General features: G+C 44.7%; 1 pseudogene; it reads right to left on the reverse strand.

The window, feature by feature from the left end:
- Positions 1–218: 218 nt before the first annotated feature.
- The window catches only part of LOC102818840, a 25638-nt pseudogene continuing 1867 nt past the window's right edge, over positions 219–23989 (reverse strand).

Genomic DNA, 23989 nt, shown 5'->3' on the forward strand with positions numbered 1-23989 from the left:
TGGAAGCTCATTTTGTTTTTTTGTCCCAGAAAAACAATTTTATTAACCCGAGAAGTAAGGAGACCCAGTCCCTTTGTTCCCCACTCCCAAATACCCTAAAAAGAGTGGGGTTGGGTAAATGAGAAACCTGGGGCTGGAATAACCCCAAACCCCCAACACAAGACCAGAGGGAGTAGGGGTTGTGCAAATAGGTCACCAGTGGTGGGAAGGAATGAGTATTAGACCAGGATGACAGCTGAAGAAGAGGGGGAAGGAGAGTGTGAGGCATCTGGGATGGGCCCAAGAAAAACAAGGGACACTGGTGCTAAGGAGCCAAATGAAGTAGGGAGTGTGAGACTGGAGCCTAGGAGTGGGGTCCATTCTGAGGCAGGGTGGTCCCTTGACTCCCCTTCATCACCCTCCTCTTGCCCCTCAGTTTCTTCTTCCTCAGCTTCACCAGGGCCCCAATGAACAGGTTGCTTACAGATGGGACAGGTCTTCCAAGTCTGAGTGAGCCAGGGTCCACACAACAGCAGTGGTAGGCATGAGCACAAGGGAGCTCTCTCAGCTTGTCCTCATCCTCATCGAGGCAGATGGCACAGACATCGTACTGCTCTCCTTTCTGATAGTCATGTGTAGATGGCACAGACATCGTACTGCTCTCCTTTCTGATAGTCATGTGTAGATGGCACAGACATCGTACTGCTCTCCTTTCTGATAGTCATGTGTAGGAATCTGTTTCAGTTGCTCTTTGGTCAGTCGATTCCACTGGAGCTGCTTCCGGTGCTGGATACAACAAACTATCATCACTGCTCCGATTGCCAAAACCAAGAGTCCCACAATCCCTGTGAAGGGGATGAGGTAATAGCCTAAGGGGAAGCTATTGTCTGGAACCAGCAATGCTCGAGCCCCTTTCTTGTAGACAAAGAGGAGGTGCAGGTACTCGGAACTCCTCTCTCTAATAAACACAGACAGGATCCAGATCAGCTGCTGAATTTCCTCACTATTCCACATCATGTCAGAAGTTCATTGGGATTCACATTGTGTACCACAGCCGCACCATAACCAGCCTTCTGAGCGTTTAGGACCTTGAGGTCCAAGTTACAGTTGAATCTTAGAAGCAGTGCAATAAAGACTGACCCATTGACCTGGTATTTAAAATATTGGTGGCATAGCTCTCAGAATCACAGCAACTCATAAGCTACCACAGCTTGACAAAGTAACAGACAAGTGGTGGGAACAGCAAGGTAGGTGGTTCAAACTCACCAGCTGCTCCTCAGAACCTCTATACAGGGTCACTATGAGTCTGAACTCAGTCCTCAGTAACACTAACAACAACAACACACCTGTGTTTATAATCTCACTAGGGAATGGGTTGTCTTTGTTATGTTAATAAGACAAGATTAGTGTAGGGTGTGTTTTGAGTCAATCTCTTTTGAGATATAAAAGACATTAAACAAGCAAGCAAGGGAGCAGAGATGGGGTAAGATAGATGCCAAGACATATGGAGATTTCCAAGGAACCAGGAAGCATGAGCTAAGGAGACAAGGACCTTCTTCTAGAGCTGACAGAGAATGACGCCTTCCCCTAGAGCCGGTACCCGGAACGTTAGTCTCCTAAACTGTGAGCAAGTAAATTTCATTGTTAGAGCCATCCACTTGTAGTATTTCTGCTATTACAGTACTAGAGAACTAAAACTGGCCCATCCCATGAGGTCTGCACTAGATCCTTCCACAGGATCCCTCCACTGAGCCACTCTCAGACTATGGCCCAAGACTGCCGATTTCGGGCAACAGCTCCCTCAGGCTCCCTAGAGTCTTAGCCACCCAGAGAGAGCAGTCGACTTCCCCTGGCAAAAGGTCAGGTCTTCCAGCTGCTTCCCAATATATCACCAACCTACAAGACTTCTAGCTCTGAAGTTAAGCAGCCTCCTCCCGCCTCTGCTGGAAGCCCTCTAAGTATATGCTTCAAAGGAGGGGCAAAGCAACAACAAATACGCCTACTCTTCACTATGGACTCTCTCATTAGCCAACATTTCAAACTTATGACCATAGTAAAGTCTACTATCCAACGATTTGAATTAACAACATACATCTGGTAGCAATGAATGCTGAGGCACAAGGCAAGAGTAACACAGGCTGGGAAGTTATGTGTCAGCTCGGTTGGGCCCTAAATCTCTGTGGTTTGGCAGTTATGCAATGGTGAGATTTGGCAGTTATGTAATGGTGAAATTTGACAGTTATGTAATGGTGAAGTTTGGCAGTTATGTAAAGGTAAGATTTGGCGGTTATATAATGGTGAAATTTGGCGGTTGTGTAATGGTGAAATTTGGCGGTTATGTAATGGTGAAATTTGGCAGTTATGTAATGGTGAGATTTGCCAGTAAAGATGTACTCATCTTCCATCTTGTGGTCTGATTAGGTCATCCTCCATTTTTGTACAATTTTCACAGAATGACCTGGTCTTTGGAATCTTACCATGTCTGTAAGTGAGGAGTGAGTGTAGTGCATTTATTGTACTTTACCTATTTCATCTTATTCATCCTGACTGTGTATGTGCTCATTGCTATATCCCAGCATCTCTAGGAGTCCTGAACGCAAGAAGCATTTGGTTAAAAGTTAATGCACAACTCCTTAGAACAATCAATGATACAAAACCAAACAGGTAACATTTGCCCCAAAGCAAAGGTAAGAAGGCAAAGATAGGCAGGAAGACTGAAGAGCGGGAAATGAGGAAGGTAGGGTGGAAGCGGAAAGAGTGCTGATACATTGTAAGGTTAGCAATCAATGTCAGGGAACAATTTATATGTGAATTGTTCAATGGGAAACAAATTTGTGGTATCAACTTTCATCTAAAAAACAATTAAAATTTTGTTTTATTTTTAAATAAATGGACAACACTAGAAGGTGTTATCCACTACTCATCTGCCAGTTTGTTGTACTGTAGTGACTCGTGTGTCGCTGTGATGCTAGAAACTATGCCACCCATATGTTAAATCAAAATAAAACAAAAAACATGTTCAGCATTTCTCAAGCTGAAAGAACTGAATAAAAAAGTTCACACTTCAGGTTACTGTATTGAAGGCTTCTATGGTGCTGGAGTCCTGATGTGGCGCTGTGGGCTAATCTTCAGACAGCAAAGTTGTTTGAACTGCAAGGTTGGTGGTTCAAGCTCACCAGCTGCTCCTTGGAAACCCTATACAGGGTCGCTATGGGTCAGCATTGACTCGACAGTACTTAACGGCAACAACAATGGTGTGGTGCTATAATGGGTTAATGTGCTGGACTGCAAGGTCAATTTGAACTGCAAAGTCAGTGGGCAAGCTTACCAGCCACTCCTTGGAAACCCTGTGTAGGGTGGTTATGTGTCAGAACTGACTCAACAGCACTTAACAATAACAACAACATGGGCAAAATATTGAATGACGCAGGAAGATGCAAAAGAAGATAGAAGAATATCAAATAAACTTTGAAACAGAAAAAAAAAAGAAGAAGATGGAAGGAGTACACAGATTCACTCTATCAAAAATAATTGGTCGACATCAAGGGAGAAGAGCGGAGTGGGGGGACCCTATCGAGACAAGCAGAGATGGAGGCAGAGACGATGACAGGGAGAGATGGAATGGCTGGGGACTCTACACTCAAGGAGGGAGAGGGGCTGTGTGGTGGTGGCTGGGGGACTGGCGTGCAGGGTATACCCTTTGGTTGTTTGAATGGTTATATATTCCTGAGTGCTTCGGTGTACATCAAAAACAAAAAAACAAAACAAAACAAAACAAAAAAAACCCAGAGGGATTAGAAGCAAATGCTGTTGAATGATAATGCATAGAGGGGATTGAAATCATTGCACTAAAACGAAATACGTTGGAATGAATGTAAAGCTGAAGTTCTCCCATGTAAACTATCACTCAATTCACAATAAAAATTTAAAAAAAACAAACAAAAAAGAATTAGTCAAGGTTCAGTCATTTCAAGAGGTACCATATGATAAAAACTGATAATATTAACGAAGAAGCCCAAGCTACACTAAAGACATTGGCAAAAACAAAGCTACAGGAATTGACAGAATATACATTGAAATCTTTCAACACACTGATGCATGGCTGGAGGCACTTACTCATCTATGATAAGAAATTTGCTAGACAGTTACCTGGCCAATTGACTGAAAGCTATCTCTATTTTTGCCCATTCCAAAGAAAGGTGACCCAGCGGAATGTGGAAATCATCAAACAATATCATTAATACCACATTGCAAGTAAAATTTTGCTGAAGATAATTAAAAACTGTTACAGCAGTACAGTGACAGGAAGCTATCAGAAATTCACACCAGATTCAGAAGAGGACATGGAAGGAGGGATATCATTGCTGACATCAGATGAAGCTTGATTAAAAGCAGAGAATACCAGAAAGATGTCTACTTGTACTTTATTGACTATGCAAAGGCATTTGACTTTGTGGACCATAACAAACCATGGATAACAATGTGAAGAATGGGTATTCTAGAACACTTAACTGTGCTCATGAGGAACCTGTGCATAGATCAAGAGACAGTAAAGGTGTTTGCCAGGTTTGTATCATTTCACCAAACTTATTTAATCTTTATGTATAGCAAATAATCCAAGAAACAGGATTATATAAAGAAGAGTGTGGCATTAGGATTGGAGGAAAAGTCTTTGACAACCTGCGATATGCAGATGATGCAATCTTGCTTGCTGGAAGGGAAGAGGACTCGAAATACTGATAAATATCAAAGATGATATAGCCTTCAGTATGGATTGCACCTCAATGTTAAGAAAGAAAAAAAAATCCTCACAACTGGGCCAATAAATAACATCAAGATAAATGGGCAAAAGAATGAAGTTGTCAAAAGAATTTAGATTCAAAATCAATGCTCATGGAAGCTGCAATCAAGAAATCAAATGACATATTGCATTAGGCAAATTTGCTGCAAGACTTCTTTAAAGTTTTAAAGAGCAAAAATGTCAGTTTGAGAATTAAAGTGTGCCTGACCCAAGCTTTGGTATTTTTAACTGCCTCGTATGCATGTGAACGTTGGAGAATAAATAAGGAAGAAACCCAGAAGAACTGATGCATTTAAATTATGGTGTTGGAGAAGAATATTGAAAGTAACATGGACTGCCAGAAGAACCAACAAATCTGTCTTGGAAGAAATTCGATCACAATGCTTAGAAGTGAGGATGACAAGACTTTGTCTCTCATACTTCGATCTGGAAAAGGGCATCATGCTTGGAAAAGCAGAAGGTGGGCAAAAAAGAGGAAGACCATCAAGATGGAATAACAGGCTCAGAATTAACAACCATTGTGATGCTAGCACAGAACTAGGTAGTGTTTCATTCTGTTGTGCATAGGGTCACTAAAGTCAGAACTGATTCCTAACAATATAAGGCGTTATTGTTAGGTGCACAGCAGAATGAAATCCTGTCTGACCCTGCCCCATCCTCACAATGGTTAATTTTTTTAACCCATTATTGCAGCCACTGTCGATTAAGCTCATGGAGGGTCTTTCTCTTTTTCAATGACCCTTTACTTGACCAAGCATGATGTCCTTCTCCAGGGACTGATCCCTCCTGATAACATGTCCAAAGTATGCGAGATGAAGTCTTGCCATCTCAATTATACAGAGCATTCTGACTCTACTTCTTCTAAAACAGATCTGTGTGTTCTGACAATCCACAGTGAGTTTAATATTCTTTGTCCACACCAGAATTCAAAGACATCAGTTCTCTTTCTATCTTATGTATTAATTGGCTAGCTTTCATATACATATGAAGCTACCATTGAAAATAAATACCATGGTTGGGACAGACACACCTTAGTCTTCAATTTTGTTTTTTAACACTTTAAAGAAATCTTTTGCAGCAGAATTGCCCAATGCAATACATCATTTGATTTCCTGACTGCAGTTTCTATGGACTTTGATTGTGCATTCGAGTAAAATGACAACTTCAATCTTGTCTTCGTTTATTAGCATATTGCTTGCTGGTCAAGTTGTGAGGATTTTTGTGTTTTCTTGAGGTATTGTCCACATTGAAATCTATAGCCTTTGACCTTCATCAGTAAGTGCTTCAAATCCTCTTCACTTTTAGCAAACAAGGTTGTGTCATCTGTATATCACAGGCTGTTAATTAATGAATCTTCCTCCCAACCTGATACCATGTTCTTCATATAGTCCAAGTTCTCAGATCAACACACGGATCTAATAAGTAAGGTCATAGGATGTAGCCCTGATACATACCTTTCCTGATTTAAGTCATCATCCCCTGGTTTTTGTTCAAACAACTGCCTCTTGGTCTATGTACAGGTTCTGCATGAACACAATGAAGTGTTCTGGAATTTCCCATTTTTTGTAATGTTATCATAATTGTTGCAATGTACACAATAAATGTCTTTGCATAGTCAATGAAACACAGATAGAAATCTTTCTGGTATTCTCTGTTTTCACCTGAGATCCATATGCCGTCAGCAATGATATCCCTCACTTCATATCCTCTCTGAATCCAGCTTGAATTTTGATATACTGATGAAACGGTTTTTGAATTATCTCCAGCAAATTTCACTTGTGTGTAATAGTAATGTTATTGCTTGATAATTTTTGTGTTTTGTTGGATCATCTTTCTTTGGAAATGGTATACATATGGATCTCTTCCAGTCAAAGGGCCAAATGGTTGTCTTCCAAATTTCTTGGCATAAATGAATGAGCACCTCCAGCTACATGCTTTTGTTGAAACCTTTCAATTGGTTTTCTATCAATTCCTGAAGCCTGTTTTCCAGCAATGCCTTCAGTGTAGTTTGGACTTCTTCCTTCACTATCATTGCTTTTTGATCATAAGCTATATCTGGCAATGTTCGAACATCGACCAATTCTTTTTGATACAGTGACTTTGTATATATTCTTTGCATCTTCTCTGGATGCTTCCTACTTTGTTGAATACTGTGCCCATGTTGCTGTTGTTGTTTTTAGGTGCCATTGAATTGGATGCGACCCACAGTGATCCTGTGCACAACAGAACAAAATATCTTCACCATTGTTGTGCTTAAACCCATTGCTGCTTCCAGTGTGCCAATCCATCTCACTGGGGGTCTTACTCTTGTTTGCTGACCCTCTGCTTTACCAAACAGCATGTCCTTCTCCAAGGACTAGTCCCTCCTGATAATATGCCCAGAGTATGAGAGCCAACTTGGCTTCTAAGGAGCAGTTTATTCTGGCTGTACTTCTCCCAACACATATTTGTTTGTTCTTCTGGAAGTCCATGGTACTTTTAATACTCTTCTCCAACACCATAACGTAAATGCATCAATTCATCTATGGTCTTCCTTATTCAGTGTTCAACTTTCACATGCATATGAGGCTATTGAAAGTACCATGGATTAAGTCAGATGTACCTTAGTCTGAGTGTGTTCTTCCCTTTTGGTTTTCTAACCCCCTGGTCTTTGCACATTGTTGTTGTCACTAAGTGCCGTCAAGTTGGGATCCGACTCATAGCGACCCTGTACCCCTGGTGAGTTGGAACTGCCAGCCTTTACGGCCCAAACTGACTTTGCAGTTTACCGCATTAACCAGCAGCACCACACAAAAAGTCAGACCCTACAATATTGCAACCTGAGGCTGGAATATTTGCTTCAGTTCTGTCAGCTTGAGAAATGCTGAGCCTGTTCTTCCCCTTTGATTTTCCAACTCCAGGTCTTTGCAAGTTTCATTATAATGCTTAACTTGGCCTTCTCGAGGCACCCTTTGAAGTTTTCTGTTCAGCTCTTTTACTTCATCATCTCTTCCTTTCACTTTAGCTATTCCAGATTCAAGATCAAGTTTCAGAGTCTCTGCTGACATCCATTTAGGCCTTTTCTTTCTTTGCTGTCCTTTTAATGACCTTTTACTTTGTTCACGTATGATGTCCACAATAGTATCCCACACCTTTTCTGGTCTTCAATCACTAGTGTTCAATGTATCAAACCTATTCTTGAGATGATCTCTAAATTCAGATGGAATATGCTAAAGGTCGTATCTTGGCTTTTGTGGACATGTGCTAATTCTCTCCAGCTTCAGCTTAAATTGGCAGATGAGCATTTGGAAGTCTGTGCTTCAATCAGCCTTTGGCCTTGTTGATTGATATTGAGCTTCTTCATCATCTCTTTACACAGATATAGTTGATTTGACTCCAGTGCATTCTATCCAGTGAGATCCATGTGGATATATTGTTGGAAAAAGGCTATTTTCAGTAAATAAGTCATTGATCTTACAAAATTCAATCATGAGATCGCTGACGTTTCTATCACCAAGGCCGTATTATCCAGCTATGATCCTTCTTTGTTTCCAACTTTGTCACCCAAAATCACCAGCAATTATCAATGCATTTTTATTGCATGTTTGATCAATTTCATACTGGAAGAGTTGGCAAAATCTTTCATTTCCTCATCTTTGGCATTAGTGACTGATGCATGAATTTGAATAATGGTTGTATTAACTGATCTTCCTTGTAAGCATATGGATATTATCCTATCACACAGCATGGTACTTCAGGATAGATCTTGGAATGTTCATTTTAATGATGAATGTGATGCCATTCCTCTTCCATTTGTTATTTACTTCATAGCTGACAAATTGTCTGATTCAAAGGGCCAATATCAGTCCATTTTAGCTCACTAATGTCTAGGCTATCAATGTTTATGTGTTCCATTTCACTTTTTACAGCTTTCAGTTTTCCTAGCTTCATACTTCTTACATTCCACATTCCAGTTATTAATGGATGCTTGCAGCTGATTCTTTTCATTCTGAGTTGTGCCACATCAGCAGGTGAAGGTCCCCAAAGCTTTATTCCATCTATGTTGTTAAGGTCAACACTACTTTGAGGAGGCAGCTCTTCCCAAGTCACATTTTGATTGCCTTCCAGTCTGAAAGGTTCATATTCTGGTGCTATATTAGCCAAGATGTGAATTTCACTGCTATTCATAAGATTTTCAGGGTTAACTTTGCAGAAATGGACCTTTCCTTCTTTCTAATCTTAGTCTGAAAGCTCTGCTAAAACCAGTCCCCCATGGTGACCCTGCTGGTATTTGGAACATCAGGGGCATAGTTTCAAGCATCACAGCAACTCAGAAGCCACCACAGACGGATGAGTGGTGGTGGCCTATAAGACAGGCACTATGATTCTTCTCATTTTACAGATTCTGAAACTGAGGCACAGAGAGGTCAGTTTATTATCCAGGATCATGCAGCAGTCTGATTTAAGAGAACATAGTCTTTCTCCCCTCCTTTTCTCTCCTGGGACCCTAACTTTGTCTTGATGGTACTTCTCATCATTTAGAATTTTGTATTTTTAGTTTCACAAGACAATAAGTTTCTTGAGGGTAGAGACAGGGTTCTCCAGATCACCACTTCTCCATATATTTAAGCAAATATTTATTTAGCCTCATAGTTATTTGCTGTTTGAATGGATCTATGCATAGGTGGATGGGCGGGTGGGTATGGATGGAGACGGACCTGGACAAAGGCTGACTGTGTCTGCCCAGGGCTTTGTCCTCCTGACAGATTATTTTTCTCTTTCTAAGGCGCTCTGGGGAGTCCTGGTGCAGCACTGTGGGCTAATGCGTTGACTGCAAAGTCGTTTAAACTGAAAGGTCAGTGGTTCAAGCTCACCAGCTGCTCCTTGGAAACCCTATACAGGGTTGCTATGGGTCAGAATCGACTCAATGGCACTTAATAACAACAACAAGAAGCTCTCGTAGCGAAGTGGTTATGAGTCGGGCTGCTAATCTCATGATCAGCAGTTCGAAACTATCATGGGAGAAAGATGAGGCTTTCTACTCCCATAAAGATTTATAGCCTTGGAAACCCTATGCAGAGTTGTGATGAGTTGGAACCGACTCCACAGCACACCACCACCCCTACACACCTTAGTTCCACCCCCAGTCCACCCCCTTCTTCAGGCCCATGCCATCCTGAGACCCACACCCACTGTACAAACCACCATCTCTTCCCCCACCTCCTCCAGGAAGTCTTCTGATCCGTGTGGTCTAGCCCTTTCCTGCCTTCCTTCAAATGCAGCCTTGATGGGCGTCCCTGCCACCGTTCGTCACTCTGGGTTGGCTTTCCTGTCCTGATACCCAGACCCAGAGCCCTGGAGGGCAGGGCCATGGCTCCCTCCTCCTGCGCTGTCCCTGGGGGCCAGTCTGTGGCAGGGCCTGGTGAGGCCTAGGAATACAAGGGGCACTGACAATGCCAGCTGCACAGAGACTGCCAGACCCTTCGGTCAGGCTGGGCAGGGCCGGTAGAAGGGCACAGGTGGGCGGCAGGGGGTAGTCTGTGGCAGGGCCAGGGCCTGGGTGCCTCCTCCCCTCTCAAGCACACAGACCAGCTCCCGGGCAGGCTGGAGGCCTGTTTGCCTTGGCCCTAGGCCAGGGCCGTCCAGCCAGTGAGTCAATGAGTAATGTGTGAGGACCGCCTGGCTCCAGTTCAAGGGAAACGGGCTGGAGACGGGGCCTCCTGTGAGGGGCTTGGTTCCGGGGGTAGCTTCCCAGAATGTGCCTGCTGGCTGCCTCAGGGCCACTGCCGGGCCTCCCTTTCCACAGGCCTCTTCTCCCCTTCCCAGGAAAAGATTACTAAGCATGGCCCAGAACCTAAGGAGATGGAGTCTGCTGTCACCCAGATCCCACCCTGTACCTCCTAACAAAACCCACCAGTCACAGGTCCCGTAGCCTACTGTCAACAGTTCATGGGATTTCAGTGGGCCTGGTTGGGGCAGGTGGGAGCAGAAGCAGCTGAGCACAGGGGCAGTACTACAAACACCAGAGCTGGAACAAGCTCCAAGCCCATCAGCCCACATGCTGAAGCTCAGGGCAAGGGCACCAAGGCCAGAGAGGGGAGTTACTTGCAGCACAGAGGTAAGAACTCAGGTCTTCTGACCTTGGGGGTCTCGGCCCTGTGCTTCTCTGAAGGGTGGCGCTGGTTTAAAGCTGGCTCACTCTCATGATGGAGGGAACATTGCCTAGAACATTCTATCCAGAGGCTTCTGTGCAGCCTCTGCCTGTTGGGGAGCCATGTCCACATGACACCAGAAGGAGTGGAGACTCCCAGCCTTCCTCTCCCTACCACCACCCACCTCTGTCCACAGTCAGTCTTCCTAGTCACAAACTACAGAAAGCAATTCTTGCTGGGGTTAGGACAAAAGAAAAGTACAGCAGGATCCTATGCAAGTCATAGAACCTATGGTGAGTCAACCCCACAGGCTCCACACCATGAGAAGCTGACAAAGTCATACAGACACCACAACTGAGGCCCCGACGACCCTGACAGCACTACTGGACACCATGCCCTGTGCAGACTCTGGTGTGCCCCAGGAACTGCCACTGCCCACCACAGGAAGGATCCTCCTGCCGATGACACTGAGACCAGAGTGGGGGCATCAGGCAGGCCAACCCCAGGTCACATGCTGATACTTGGTTGCAAGGAATGCTGGGAATGCAGGTATCTTAAGCCATACTCAAGACTCAAACCAGATGACATGTAGGTAAATCAACAACAATAGGAAGCAAGCTCTTGATTGTCTTTCCCCACCTCCATGTCCTTGCCCATTCCTTTTCCAGCCAGACTACTGAAAGTGACCACGTGCACAGAATGGCACTGCTGAAGGGGTCTTAGGGTAAGGCATGTAAGTGATGTCCTTAGCACAGGGTCCGACACATGGTGGGTGTTGAACAAAATCAGGTTCCTCTCCATGTGTGTGCCATGGGTGAGCTGAGGTGACATGCTATTCAGCTAGTTGGTGACAGGACCTGGGCTGGGTTAGTTGACTCCTCGTTCTGATTTCCCATGACAGACAAGAGGATTAGGAGACAGGGTCATAGAAAGTTCTGGAGGACATGATTCATTCTAACAGGAGCGGCTGGACAGCTTGTTGGAGGAGGAGATGTTTGAGCTGCGTATTAAAGGGAGAGGTGGATTTCCTCAGAGAAAGCTGGGTGGGATGTGTTCCAGGTTCACAAGCCTTTGCAAAGGTGTGGAAAGGTGGAAGTGTGCAGTTTTTACAAACAAAATAACTCAGAGCTGGTATTACAAAGGGCTTTCTGGCTGCAGCTGGGAGGATGGAGGCAGAGAGATGACCAGGAGGCCCTGGAAGTGTTCAGGCTGGAGGATGAGGCAGCACGAACTGAGGTGTGGCAGGTATGCCAAGGAAGGGATCGTCCAGTCCAAGGGAAGAAAAGCACATGCAGGAAAAGCTGAGGGAGAGGAGAGATGATTATCTATCCAGACTAATAACTACAACATGTTGTTGTTAAGTGCCGTTGAGTCGGTTCTGACTCATAGCGACCCTGTATCAGGTTTCCAAAGAGCAGCTAGTGAGTTTGAACCGCTGACCTTGCGATTCAAACCGACTTTGCAGTCCAGCACATTAACCCACAATGCCACACCAGGACTCCAATAAGTACACTTAGGGGGTTTTCAAAGCATTAAATGAGGGGTGCATACAAAGCACATAGCGCAATGCCTTGGCACTTGGTAAGTACACAAGAAATGTTACTCATAGTAACACTTAGTAGTTGTTGTCATCATTGTTGTCATATTACCTAAACCACATTTTTTTTCTTTTTTTAAAATGTTACCATCAAGTTAATTCCAAATTTGTGGTGACCCAATGTGCCATAGGGTAGAGCTGCTCCATCGGGTTTTCTTGGCTGTAAACTTTATAGAAACAGTTCACCAGGCCTTTCTTCTGTGAAGCAGTGGGGTCGTTTATGTTACCAGCCAACTCCAACTGCTTGAGCCACACAAGGATCTATGTAGAATCCCAGAAACATCACCACTTTGACAGCTGCCCATCCACAAGGCTCTTTGAGAGTCTCCTCAGCCTTTATGAGAACACAGACTCCTTTCTTAAATAAACTTTTCATTGTGAATTGAGGGACAGGTCACAGAGCATCCCATCCAAGTTACATTCAGCAAATCAGACACTTCATTTCACCTCGAATACAATCATCTCAATAGAACATCACTTAACCCCACTTCCTCCTTGTGATTCTTGTTTCCATTCCGCCTTCTTTCCCCACCCTTCTGAATTTTTTTCCTTAGGTAGATGCTGCCCTTTTGATTTTGAACGGTTGACCATTCTAGAGTGTGTGCACCTTACTAGTGTTGTAGTCTCCCCCCACCCCCATTCCTATCTATTGCTTGTCTGGAAATTGGGTTATAGGGTCAGTTCCAGACCTGAAGGATGACCAGGAACCACAGTCTCTAACTTCCATCAGCCTCTATCTGACCAGTAAGCCTGACCTTTTTTTTATGATTTTGTGTTTTGTTCCACATTTTTTTCCCACTCTATCCAGGACCTTCTAATGTGAACTCTTTCGGAGCAGTTGGTCATGATTGTTGTTGTTAAGTGCCATCAAATCGGTTCTGACTCATAGCAACCCTGTTTAGGGTTTCCAAGGAGCAGCTGGTGAGTTGAGCTAATGACCTTGTAGTTCAAACCAACCTTGTGGTCCAGTGCATTATCCTACAGTGCCACACCAGAACTGGCATTATCTAGCTCTTCTGGTCTCAAGGTTGTGGAGACTGATGTTCATATGGTCCATTAGTTCTTGGGACTAATTGTTTCTAAGCGTCTTCAATTGTCTTCACTTTTCTTTCCTCTGGACAGGGAGAGACTAATAGTTGCACCTTAGATGGTCACTCATGAACTTTTTTTTTTCTTCCATCTATACTTACTATTTATTTAGTCTTATTTTGTGTGGAACAAAAGGCAACAAATGCACAAATACCACCATCAAAGCATGTGTTTCAAATTAACTTCAGACTTCAGTTTTCAAAACAATTTATTTACAATTAAGTGAACAGTAGCAGAGGACACACGTCCGTTGATCCTTCCTTCAGAAAAGTTGCATGATGGTTGCATCTTAGAGCACCTCTGTGTCAAATCCGAGAGGTGGAACAAAAAAAGAAAAGTGTCCTTTTCCATTCCAAATCCTGGAAGTAAACTTAGAGAAGAGAGATCCACATCTGAAGAGCAGGACAGTGGCTGGATTCAAGAAGGACTACCTACTCCATGAGACAGCAGAGAAATGCTGTCCAAGTCCTGAGTTCAGACTTTTGTTCTCTTTAAGATAAAGAAAATATAAAAGTGCCGAAAGGCCAATGACAACATGCTTATGGTGAAGAAGCCCCATAGTCCATCAGACGCACTCGACTGTCCAAGCCAGCAGTTCCTGGACCCCGAGGCCGGCTCTCCAAGACGCGGCTCACTCTGCTATCTTTGTTCCTGAGATTTTAAAATCCCAGTCTATGACACCTTTAAAAACAAAACAAAAAAACCATGCACTGGAGTCTAACACATGTACAGAAAAGTTTTCAAAGCTTTAAGTGTATACAGCTCAGAATTTTCACAAACTGAACATCCTCCAACAATAACCAGCCCCTGGATCAAAAGGCAGAACATCACCAGCACCCAGAAATTCCTCTCTTAACCCCCTTCTTGAGTTCTACCACCACAGATTTATTTTGCCTGTTTGTGAACTTTATATAAATGGAATCATACAGTGTATTGTGTGTGTATTGGTGGGGCGGGGAGGAAATTTGGCATCTTTGGTAAAACATTATGAGTATGAAAATTACCCTGCTTTTCCATGTAGTTGTTACTCTTTCTTTCCCATTGCTGCGTGGTATTCCACAAATACACCACACATCAGAAAATACATTCTACTTTTGGTGAGCACTTGGGTTGTTTCCAGTTTGAGCTGTTATGAATGGATAGGCTATGGATATCCTTGTACATGTCTTTTGGTGAATACTGTTCAAAATACTCTCCAAAATAGTTAAACCAATTTATAGCCTCACCATCATTGCAAGGAGTCCTGGTGTGGCACTGTGGGTTAATGCGCCAGGCTGCAAAGCCATTTGAACTGCAAGGTCAGCGGTTCAAGCTCACCACCTGCTCCTTGGGTCAGAATCAACTCGACGGCACTTGACAACAACAACATCATTACAAGAGAGGTTCAGTTGCTCAGTGCCTTCATTACCATTCAGTATTACTTGGTGGTTGTTGTTGTTAAGAGCCTTCAACTCGATTCTGACCCATAGCAATCCTGTATAGGGTTTCCAAGGAGAAGCCGGTAAGCTTGAACCACCAACCTTGTGATTCAAATGGCTTTGCAGTCTGACACATTAGCCCACAGCGCCACACCAGGACTCCAGTGTTACTTGGTAGATCTTTTAGATGAATGCTTGTTTTGAGCTGCCGGCGAAGCAGCTCTGACTCATCACAGCCTCATGTCCAGCAGAACCAGACCTGCTTCTTTCCCATCTTCACAGTTGTTGGTCTGATCCAATCCAAAACCATACGGTTTTCACTGGCTACTTTTCAGCAGTAGATTGCTAAGTCTTTCTTCCTAGTTTGAGTCAGAAAACTCTGCTGAACCCTATCCGTTTTGGTTGATCCTGCTGGCATGTGAAATACCAGCATCATCACAACATATAAGTCACTACAGTACGACAAACTGACAGACTGGTGATGGAAGTGAATGTTGCTGTTGTTGTTGTTGTTGAGTGCCATCATGTCAATTCAGACTCACAGCAACAGCAACCCTATGCATAATAGAAAGAAATGAATACTGTTGTCATTAAGTGCTGCTGAGGCAGTACTGACTCATAGTAACTCCATATAGGGTTTCCGAGGCCTTAAATCTTAGCAGAAATAGAAAGCCTCATCTTTTTCCCATGAAGCAGAGCAGCTGGTGGGCTTGAAGTCCAGTATTTATGCTACAGAGCCACCGTACTCCCAAATGAATACTGTTGTTGTGAAGTGTCATCGAGTCAGTGACCCTGTATAGGGTTTTCGTGAGTTTGAACTGCCGACCTTGCAGTTCAAAACAACCTTGTGGCCCAGTACTTATCCTACAGTGGCACAAAGCATCTTTTAAATTAAGCTTCAATACTACACAACCAGGAAACTAATGGACAAAAATGCCCATGATATACCACTAAATGACCTAACCAGGTTGCTGGCCAATCTGTATAACGTGGTTTCATTCATGAAAATCATATATGTGCATACATAGAGGCAGAGGTCAGATTCTAAAAGGGGTCTCAAACCCTCCACAGCGGGCACCTCTAGGGAGAGGCATTGGAGGACATATATTTAAATGATGAGATGAGTGGTGATTTTTACTTCTAATGTTGTGTTCTTCAGGATTTTTGAAATCCAAAACAAATGTCATAAATAAAATAAAAATTTCCACCCCACTCTCCCATTACCACCACACACCATTCCATTCCGAAGGCTGGCAGTCTTGTCTTTCTCTTCTCCCCACATGCACACCTGCTCTGGAATTCGCCTGGGCAGGACCTATGGGATGAGTCTCCCAGGCACTGTAATTTCTCCGGCTGCAGGGTGTCATTAGAATAGCTAGCACTGATGACATGAGTCCCCGACAGCACAGTACAACCTCACCATCAGAGACACGGCCAGAATTGGAAACTGAGCTTTTAGATGTAGCTATGCCTCAAGGGATAGAAGCCAGGAAAGAGTCCTTTGGAAGCCAGTCTCCCATGGGAACTTAGAGGTCAGAGCAAGGACTATGGAGTCAGGCCCCCCTGAGCTCAGACCTGCTTCCCCACTGAGAGGCCCGAGGCAGTTTACTAGCTCCACCAGGCCACCAATGGAATAACATCAGTACCCTTGACTGTTGAACAACACAGGAGCTAGGGCGCCAACCCTCTGCACAGTGAAAAATGCACATATAACTTTTGACTCCCCAAAATTTACTTGTAGCCTTCTGAACAAAAGTCTTACCAATGATGGTCAATGAACAATTATTTTGTACCTTACGTATATATTATATGGAGTCCTGGTGTGGCACCCTTGGGTAAGTACTCAACTTCAAGGTCGGTTTGAACTGCAAGGTCAGTGGTTCAAACTCATCAGCTGCTCCTCAGAAACTATACCATATAGGGTCACTATGAGTCAGAACCAACTCGATGGCACATAACGACAACAAAATATATTATAGGAGGTCCCGGTGTGGTGCTATAGGATGAGCAATGGACTGCTAATTACAAGGTCAGTAGTTCAAACTCAGCAGCCCCTCCTGGAAAATCCTATATAGGGTTGCTATGAATACAGTATATATTCTTACAATAAAGTAAACTAGAGAGAAACTGTCATGAATCAAATCATAGGAAAATACATTTACAGTATTATATGTATTTATGGTTGTTGTTGTTAAATACCGTGGAGTCGGTTCCAATTCATAGCGACCCTGGTACAGGGTTTCCGAGGCTGTAAATCTTTACAGGAGCAGAAAGCCTCATCTTTCTCCCACGGGGCAGCTGATAGTTTTGAACTGCCGACCTTGAGGTTAGCAGCCCGATTCATAACCACTACGCTACCAGAGCTCCTTATATGTATTGATGGATACTATAAATTTATGCCATCTGCATTTATTGAAAAACCATCTGCACATAAGTGGGCCTGTGCACTTGTTCAAACCCATGTGTTGTTGTTCAAGGGTCAGCTGTACCTGTCTCAGAGGGCTACCAGGGGGTTTAACACAACACAAAGTGCCTGCCACATATTGTTGTGGCTGTTACACATTGTTGAGCTGGTTCTGACTCACAATGACCCTGTAAAAGTTTGCTGAGAAATCATTGGTGAGTTTGGACCACCAAACTTGTGGTCCCGTGCTTATTCAACAGCACCACATCAGGACTCCACATAGTTACCAGGAAAACAGCAACAACAATTGCTGTTGAGTCGATTCTAACTCACGGCAACCTTGTGTGTGTCAGAGCAGAACTGTGCTCCCAAAGGTTTCCAACGGCTGAGTTTCCAGAGTTTCCAGACCTTGCTTTTGAGTGTCTTCTGTGTGGCTCAGAACCTCCAGCCCTTCAGTTAGAAGCTGAGCATAGGGACCACCAGTCACATAGTTAAAACTCAAACCCATTGCTATAGAGTCAATTCGGACTCACAATGACCCTTTATAAGGTGTCCGTGACAAGAAATGTTTGTTGTTGTTGTTGTTGTTAGGTGCCATCGAGTCGGTACCGACTCATAGCGAACTTATGCACAGAAGAACGAAACACTGCCCGATCCTGGGCCAACCTCACAATTGTTACCACACTTGAGCCCATGGATGCTGCCACTTGGCCAATCCATCTCACTGGGGGTCTTCCTCTTTTTCTCTGACCCTCCACCTTACCAAACATGATCTTCTTCTCCAGAGACTGGTCCCTCCTGTCAAAATGCCCAAAGTATGAGAGACAAAGTTTTAGGAACAGAAAGCCTCATATTTCTCCTTTGGAGTGGCTGGTGGATTTGAACTGCCAATCCTGTGGTTAGCAGTCCAGAGGCACATGATTAGCCCTCAGAACTGCTGCCTGTTGTGATTATAACTGTGGTGATGGATGTTACACTCAGAGCTAGATTTTCACGTTTACCTTTCGGGGAAAAAATATAAGAAAATGCTCTTCATTTTGACAAATATTATAAAGCAAGTACTGACATCCTTTCTTTGGGAAAATTGAATTCACCTGTAGCTTAAATGCATATATTCTATTTGGAAAGTTTGATTCGTTTTTCAACATTTATTTGTTTGAGGAGTATTTATTGAGGGCCCGCTATGTGCCAGGTACTGTTTTAGCTGCTGGGGATATAACAGTGATCAAAGAGCAAAATCCTGCCATGGGGCTTACACTCTGCTGGGGGAGTCATACAATGAGCAAACCAAAAACCCACAGATAACATGCCCGCTCTATGCTTTTACAAACCACACAACCCCCTCGTTTGTTACTTTCCTATGCCCACTATACATTATATGTGGGCCTCTTGTATGCAAATATATGGTAATAAAGTGTAAAGCATGTATCTCTATAATAAGGAGCTCTGGTAGCGTAGTGGTTACGAATCTGGCTGCGAGCCACAAGGTCAGCTGTTCGAAACTACTAGCTGCTCCGCGGGAAAAAGATGAGGGTTTCTGCTCCCATAGAGATTTACAGCCTTGGAAACCCTGTTCAGGGTCGCTATGAGTCGGAACTGACTCCACGGCACATAACAACAACAAGTGTATCTTATACAATGTGTCAAACATATATCTTATACAATACATATAATGTCAAACAGCAGTATGAAGAAAAATAAAGGCAGGTAAGAGGAGAGATACTTCGAGAATGCTCTCTGATTGATTTAATGAATGTGTCTGGTTGACGCTAAACACTATCTCTTGAACATTTTCTGGGCTGAATGAGGACGCCTGGGAGAAGATTGGTATTGGCTGGGTCTCAGTTGTCCCCGGCCTGGCTTGGAACCGTGGCTCCTGTCTAGATGCTTTGAAGTAGAGGGTAGAGAAGGGGCTAATAGGACATGGAAGGTAGGCAAGGGGAAGATTTTCATGAAAGAACATCTCTGGACCACTTGAGAAGATGGTGCCCTTGGAGGGAACCTGGTAATTTTTTCAGCCAAAATTTATAACATCATTTATAGGCCATAAAAAATTCTCACCTTAAAAACTAGCTTGCTATATTTGGTCAAACATTGAATTAACTCACCCCTAAAGCACTGGACTGCAAGGTTGGTTTGAACCACAAGGTCAGAGGTTCAAACTTACCAGCTGCTCCTTGGAAACCCTTTACAGGGTCAATATAAATCTGAACTGACTTGATCGCACTTAACAACAACAAAGTGATGGGTGGAACTGTGGTTGTCTTGGTGGGCCTTATATGACCTGCGGGCCAGAAGTTCCCCAACCCTGCCTTAGTACACCGATGGAAGAGACTTAACCAATTCAGTACAGCAAGCAAACACCTACTATATGTCCATAGCTAAGTCTGTGCTATGAGAAACTAAAACGGGTGGAGATCTGGACACACAAGACCAATCTCCATAAAAAGAAGAATGTCAGGCAGATTGTGTCAAGGTTCTGAGCGTGGAGTATAGGCCAGGTATTCCTCTGGGTTGGCAAAGCCCTAAACCTCAGTTCAGGAAGTCTGCTGCGGGTCCTGTGCCTTTCCAGGGCAGCCACTCAGGGACCAGGCTGTCTCCGCTCTGTCCCACCATCTCGAAACATCTTCTAGGTCCTGTGGCCGAGGAGAGAGCTGGATTCCTGTCCTCCAGTGTTTTCCTCCAGAAGTAACACACAGCAGTTCCGCTCACAGCCCATTGGCCAGAACTAGTCACATGGCCCAAACAAACTGCCAAGGAGGCTTGGAAATGCAAAGGAGTGCTGGCTGTTGGGTAGCATGGCTGCCATTGGCCACTCATTACTGCAAAGATCTGGCTAGAGGGAGTGGAGTTTGAAACTCATTGGACAGACTTGGGTGGTACAAATGGTTAAGCTCAACTACTAATGGAAAGGTTAGTGGTGTGAACCCATCCAGGAGCACCTCAGAAGAAAGGCCTGACAACCTGCGTCTGAAAACCCTGTAGAGCAATTCTAGTCTCCGGATACCGAGTCACCATGAGTAGGAATTGACTCTATGGCAACAGCTGTTGGGTTTTCTTGATTTAGACAGAACAGGTGAGTGTCACAACCAGTGGATAGAAAGAGCCTTAGGGTGGACTTAAGGAGAACTGCCAAGTGTGGCTTTGCCACCTGCTGGCATGGTAACATGGGTGAGCTTCATCTCTTCTAAAATGAGGGGAAGCAGAACACCCATGTCCCAGTCCATTGTGGGGATCACCTGGGATAAGATGTGCAAAGAGCTCTCTGCCGTGGCAGAGTTCATATGGTTACCTATGAGATTCTCTAGGCGATCCATGCAGTCCTGGTGTGGTACTATACGATAAGCACTGGACTGCTAACTGCAAAGTTTGAGGTTCAAACCCACCAGCCGCATGTCAGAAATCCTATACAGGGTTGCTAGGAATAGGAGCTGACTCGATAGCACTTAACATGAAATTCTCTTATCTGTTCGTTAGGGTTTCGTGCAGCCCTACGACATTCTTTTCCTACTTCCAGGGTGGATACCCAAGGGGTAGATGGGACCTGAAGCTTTCCCACCAGGTCCCACAACAGACAAGAAACTGCTCAGGGCAGAGGCCACTGCTCAAAGCTACACCAGGAGCAACAACCCAGCCCTGAAGTGTCTTATTTTTCCTCAATAATTCCTGTGAATTTTGCCTTCTACTACATACTTTACCCAGGCTTCTCTTAAGATAAAAATAACCATATTTGCTCTCCCCCCAAGCCTTCATGAAAATGGCAGCTGTAAGAAGATGGTTTATTATCAGCATCACCTGGCCTCGGGCACAGGCCAGCGGGAGACCCCAGAGCTGGGGCTGAGGTCCCTGGGTTCTTGAATCCTGGCGAGCCCTGCCCCGGGGGAGTCTCGGATAGGCCACCACCCCACCCCCCCACCCAACCCCCGCCTACACCCTCAAGCCCCCACCCCCAGCCCAGCCAGTAAATCGTCCCTGAATTAATCAAAGCGCTTGTGCTGGTCCGAACTCACCAGGGGCCTCCTCCAGCGGCCACTTTGTGTTCAGTAGATTAATTGCAGCTGGGGGAGGGGAGGGAATCCATTTTTAGAAAATCATTACTTTCAGAAAGAGAGGGGGCCCTTCTGGCTGGGGGAAAACTGCTGAGTTGGCAGCTTGGGCTTGCTGCGGGAGCCGCCAGGAACCCAGGGCTATGCCGGATAAGCTTGGCCCAGCGGGAAGAGACGGTGGGTAGCCGGGCACCACCTGGACGTGGGCTCCCTCCTTTCCAACCCTGGCTACTGCTGCCCTTCTCTTCTTGTTATGGCCTGGACTGAACAGCTTACTGGCATTCTGAGAGGGAAGGGGTCACCTTAGTATTAAGCCCCACAACACTTGACTGTCCTTTCAACCCTGCTTCCAGCTCCTGCCTGCAGCTCCAGGGAATAGAGAATGTTCAGGACACTCACTGTGTCTGCCTGAACTGAGCATCTAATGAATGTGCTGTAGTTAGTTGCCATGGAGTCGGCCTGCTCCCCTGCCCAGCCACTCATGGTGACCCCATGTACAACAAAATAAACTACTGCCCACCTAGTCCTGTGTCATCCCCATGATCAGTTACGGACAGACCCTTTGTAATCACAGAGCTTTTATTGATGGCTCTTTGGAAGTAAATGGCCAGACTTTTCATCCTAGTCTGTCTTAGTCTGGAAGCTCTGCTGAAACCTGCTCGGTATCCTAGCAACACTCCAGCCCAGTACTCTAGCACACTGACAGGAAAGCTCAGCTCTCCTCCTGGAAGGTGACTTCTACCTCTGAAAAGGAAACTATACACAATTTCCATTTCTTGTAGGTCAGCAATCCCAATCTAATTATCACATGACCCACCCTTTACCTGTAGTTCCTCTCCAGTGCCTGTCCTGGCAAATATGTGCCCATTTGATATTTCAGAAATTGAGCTTCAGAGAGATTAAGTGACTCGTCCAAGCCAACACTCAAGTCCGGGACTACATGTTTCCTACACCAGGCATCACATCATCACTTGTGACTTGTCAGCGCAGATCTCCACTCCATCTGTCCCCAACACCCAGGCATCACAGTCCAGGGGTATGCTTCATTAGTGTGGTTGGCTTGGGAACACGGTAAAAGTCCCTCTGCAGGCTGAACATGGGAACATTACACTGACCCTTGATGTTATAGATGTTTGCTGTGGCCTGGGGGTGGTTGTCTTATACTGGGTTCTCTAGAGAAGCAGAACTAGTAAGCACGTGTGTGTGTGTGTGTGTGTGTGTGTGTGTATGAGGGGGCTTCAAAAAGTTTGTGGGAAATAAATAATGGAACAATTCCATGAACTTTTTGAAGCCCCCTCGGAGAGGAAGAAAGAGCTTTATCTCAAGGAGATGGATGAGTCCTGCAGTTGTAAACACTGACATATCTCAACTCAGTGAATTGGGTGTCGGGCTGGAGGGTCTCTTGACTTGTGTAGCTGCAGAGACTGGCAGGTCCAAGATCAGCAGTTCAGACGGCAGACTGCTGGGTCACAGTCTTCAGAGGCTGGTGCATCCTAAGAACTGGAAGTCAAATGATGCAGGATCCAGAGTAAATGAATGAGCTCTTCTACAATATCCATCCATATATTGGATGCAGACCACACGCCCAAGGAAATTCCCCTGACAGTTGATTGGCTGACCCCATCAGATGACACCATGGAGGATGATTGCCTCAGCACATCACTGCTAAACCACTGAGACCCATGGTCCCTCCAAGTTGACATGCAACCTTAACCATCACAGTGGTCTTGGACCCAGATCTTCCTGGACCAGATAACACCTGCTCAGAAGGTGCTGATGGGCTGAGGCATAGGAACACCTTGGGAACCATTCCTAACAAGGAGGAAGGCCCTCATAAGCTGGGGCTTTGGATAAATGTTGTTGTTTCTGCAGTTCAGCAATCAGATCAGCTTTGTCCTTCTAAACCAGAATTTGTTTTAGAAAAAACAAGTGCCCAACACAGTCACCCCTTGACCCAGCCCTACCCACAGAGATTAGATAGCACAGAGGTTATGAAATCTGACTCTACTACTTACCATCTGGAGACCTTGAGCAACGTAACCTCTTTGAACTTCAATGTCCTCACTTGTAGAAAGGGGATGATGATTCTAGGACATACTTTCAGGAGCATTTAAGGATTGCATGAGAGTCTCAACACAGAATGCTTAGAACACGGGCTAGCACAGAGTCACAGCTCCATCCGTGATGGCTGTTAGGACTGTCCTCAGTCCATGGGAAGCTCACAGGTCTGCCTCTCCCATCTTCGTTCATGGGACAAGTGTTATCTGTGCCAGAAGCCATCAGAGCCATGGATCCTACTTGGGGCCCCAGCTGAGATCTCAGAGCACCAAAAACTTACAGTCCAGTGGGGAGACAGAATTCCATACCACCAAGAGGACTTTAGGAGTCCCTAAAGGTGGTGCAGAGAGCCAAGCACTCAGCTACTAACTGAAAGGTTGATGGTTTAAATACACCCAAAAGGCATTTCAGAAGTTAGGCCTACTTTCAAAGACTCAGCCATTGAAAACCCTATGGATGGGAGAGA

Source organism: Chrysochloris asiatica, unplaced genomic scaffold (assembly GCF_000296735.1).
Source record: "Chrysochloris asiatica unplaced genomic scaffold, ChrAsi1.0 scaffold00021, whole genome shotgun sequence".
NCBI lineage: Eukaryota > Metazoa > Chordata > Mammalia > Afrosoricida > Chrysochloridae > Chrysochloris > Chrysochloris asiatica.